This window comes from Eleginops maclovinus, chromosome 12, assembly GCF_036324505.1.
Source record: "Eleginops maclovinus isolate JMC-PN-2008 ecotype Puerto Natales chromosome 12, JC_Emac_rtc_rv5, whole genome shotgun sequence".
NCBI classification, from domain to species: domain Eukaryota; kingdom Metazoa; phylum Chordata; class Actinopteri; order Perciformes; family Eleginopidae; genus Eleginops; species Eleginops maclovinus.
Window position 1 is genome coordinate 2,271,794 of NC_086360.1, and position 3,514 is coordinate 2,275,307.

At 37.7% G+C, this 3,514-nt stretch overlaps 1 long non-coding RNA gene across 1 annotated transcript; it reads right to left on the reverse strand.

Moving 5' to 3' along the window:
• Positions 1–1,951: 1,951 nt before the first annotated feature.
• On the reverse strand, positions 1,952–3,195 carry LOC134873065 (uncharacterized). The gene is made up of 2 exons (XR_010166910.1): positions 2,694–3,195; positions 1,952–2,420 (listed from the first exon to the last, which is right to left on the reverse strand). It is a non-coding gene; the product is annotated as an uncharacterized LOC134873065 (long non-coding RNA).
• Positions 3,196–3,514: the final 319 nt, after the last annotated feature.

Here is a 3,514-nt window from a genome sequence, read left to right on the forward strand (position 1 = left end):
CATCTAATCTATATGCATAATTACATATGACAAGTAACATAAATGCAAACATGAATTGAAATGTGTCTTTGTTTAGATATTATAAAAAAACAATATGAAACCAGTACATTCCTTTTTAATCCAACTCATTTTTGCAAATTCCTAAAATGAAACTTTACCTTATTTCTAATCGATATTAACCTATATTACAATACTCTAGTCAAGTTGAGCAGCAAAAGACTCTAACAGTATTTGAAACATAAAATGATGGACTTATGTTACTTAATTATTAGATGTACTTATGTTTTACTTTTCCTATGTATTATTTTGTTTTCATTGAATGTAAAAAGCTTCTTGCACAATCCCCTTTCCCAAATGTTTTTGTCAAATTATTTTTTTAATGTCAGAACTGAATTCCCTGGCACTTTAATCCGTGTATCATTCGTTCATTTGTTTTTCCGATTTCAAAACCAAAACCAGAAATCGGATAACGGTTCGTTTTCTCGTTTTTCCGATTTCAAAACCAAAACCAGAAATCGGATTACGGTTCGTTTTCTCGTTTTTCGTTTTCCTCGTTTTTTCGATTATGCACCCCCAAACGGAAAATGGAAAATGAAACAATCGGATAACAAATGAACGAATGATACACGGATTCTTGCGCAGGGCTGGCAGGGCTCGTTTGGTTGTCAGGGAAACCAAACAATCGCGAGCCACAGGGTAAAAGATCATCGGTGCCTACTGTATGAAGCAGCTTGTAACATGGGGGTTTTGAGCATTTGATCTAAATAAATACGTCATATGTTTAATCCTTACCTTAGCAATCTCCATCGTAGCCTATTCGCGTAGGTCTGTCATTGTTATGTGCATTGTTGTTGTTGGCTGATATCAGGCTAGCTTACTATGAAAAACCCATGAAAGTCCATATAGGCATACAAGAGTAGACCTAGGAAATCACCTTATCACCACTGTTGGGCAAGTTACTCAAAAACTGTAAAGCAGCCTACTGATCAGGCCTACCCAATAGGCATAGGCCTACTGTCTTTTCAACCCTTACACTACCATAGGCCTATTACTATTTAAAATGTAGGCCTAAGGCATTACTTTTGCATTACTTAAGTAACTTTAACAGACTAAAAAAATTGCAGGTTCAGGAATAGCTTTCTGACCCACCACACTGAACACCATTAAAATCCAGGTTACAGTAAAACGTATTGTAACTTAAGTTACTAGCATTGTAACTAGTATATATTACAGTTCCCCCCTCTGCAATGCCTTACATTAGTTACAGGAAATAAATAAATAATGCATTACAGTAATTAAATACTTTTGTAATGCTTTATTCCCAACACTGCTTATCACGTGGGTGATATCAACAAAATACAACAATACGATAAGATAGATAAATAAACTTTATTGTCCGTTAAGAAAGCTTTCTGCTGAGGAGTTCTTGTAGTTGGTGGTAGTAGATTGAATCTCCTGTCTGGTGGGAGTTGATGAAGGGGATGAGAGGGTCCTCTATCATAAATCTTAATTCTTATGGTAGTCAGCGTAGAGAAGCTTAAGCAGGAGTGATGTCATAGACTGCAGAGAAAAATGTTGAGGAATAAAGATGAAGTCTTGGAGAACTGTGGCCTATCCAATGGAACTTGAAGGACACTGTCCGGTGGGATAACAAAGTAAGACTCTTCGGAAACAGACGCAAGAGAAGCAGATCCCAAATCAGGAACATCACATTGCTGTGGAAGAAGACAGAAAAAAACCAGGTATGAGTATATGGGTGGTTGACGTGAACTCAAATCCAAAGTGAAAAAAATAATAATTCAAAAATATATGTCCAATGACATATAATTATATTCCCTTATATGTGAATAATTCAAAACTGAATGTGTCCATTTCTAATTCTTCATATATTTTGCATATTATTCACTTTTTGGTGTGGTAGTCCTAAAATGAGTCCACCGGTGCAACGACATAAAGAATGCCATTATTTAATTCAGAGAATGTTGGACAGGTAAGATAGATAAGCACAAGGCATATTAGTTTGTCCCAATTATATTTCCACATCAAACATACCCCCAACAAATTCAGAATTATGTTATTTATATACTATAAGATGTACACATAGAGACTTAACCCAAATGTCTGGGTTACATTCATTATAATTTGTATAAAACTCAAGGAATCTTCATTTCATCCTTAAAGCTGCATAGTGATGATATCATTGTTATACTATCCAACACTTTTTACATACATTTTTCATTAAAATACCTTTTCCCCTCACAATTCAATTTGTCGCACCACAGGACATTTTGTTGCACCGTTGGACAACAGAATACTAGTATGCCTATGTTGTGTACAGTCAAATTTATTATTTCACCCACTTTCACCCCCACAGATGACAGGTACCCTGTCATAAATTTCCGTCCGTACGTTGGACCGGTCTATGGACAGTAAATAAACACACAACTAAACAAACAAACAAATACCCTAATAATAAAGTCATAAAGGATTACAAGTGTGTAGCCTAGCCTACATTCAATTATTAGGCCGAGGCTAGGCTATTTCGGCTACGGTTTAGCCCAGACGGCAAAATATGTTTGGCCCGATCTATTTCCTATCTGGGGCTCATCTGGCCCTGAATCGTTTTCGGTATTCATAAGGCTATGGCAATAATATTCAAACAAATGCCTAGTTCTAGATCTAGGCTTACTCACCTTTTGAATAGATGTCAGGACAGCTTCTTCCAGCTCTTGGTCTGTGATGTGCCCCTTCCGTCTCAGCCCAACGTCGCCACAGAATCTCCTCACCGACATCTCCGAGGACCCCTTAATTCCCATACTCTTCAATGTCTCAGACATTTCGGCGTGAGTTTTCCCCGACAGAAAGAGTTGATTTATCATCTCGTAGTGAGACTCCAAATTAGCCATGTTTCCTTACAGATCAGTTGTGGCATGAGTCAGTTGTTGGCTCGCGATCGGTTTCCCTGACAACTAACATTTCCGTTTGGGGGTGCATAATCGAAAAAACGAGAAAACGAAAAACGAGAAAACGAACCGTAATCCGATTTCTGGTTTTGGTTTTGAAATCGGAAAAACGAGAAAACGAACCGTTATCCGATTTCTGGTTTTGGTATTGAAATCGGAAAAACGAGAAAACGAACCGTTATCCGATTTCTGGTTTTGGTTTTGAAATCGGAAAAACAAATGAACGAATGATACACGGATTCACTTTGTTTCCTACTTTTGTTATTCAAACTTATTTATGTGTTGCTGTTGGAATTTGACCGTTATCAATAAAGTTGAAAATAAAGCCCGTCGAGCATGACGTCAGCTCACATGCGCTAGCCTCACAGTCACAAGCCCTTTTAGACTGATATTCTGCAACACTGTTAAGAAGATGCACGTCGGCTTTGTGTTTTTACCCTGAACCACAACGTGATGTGTAACACATGCGCGGCCGGCTCCCCATTACACGTAACATTCATACCTGCAAACTCAGAAGGGCTGAAAAAGGTGACAAACTAAACCGTTGTAGG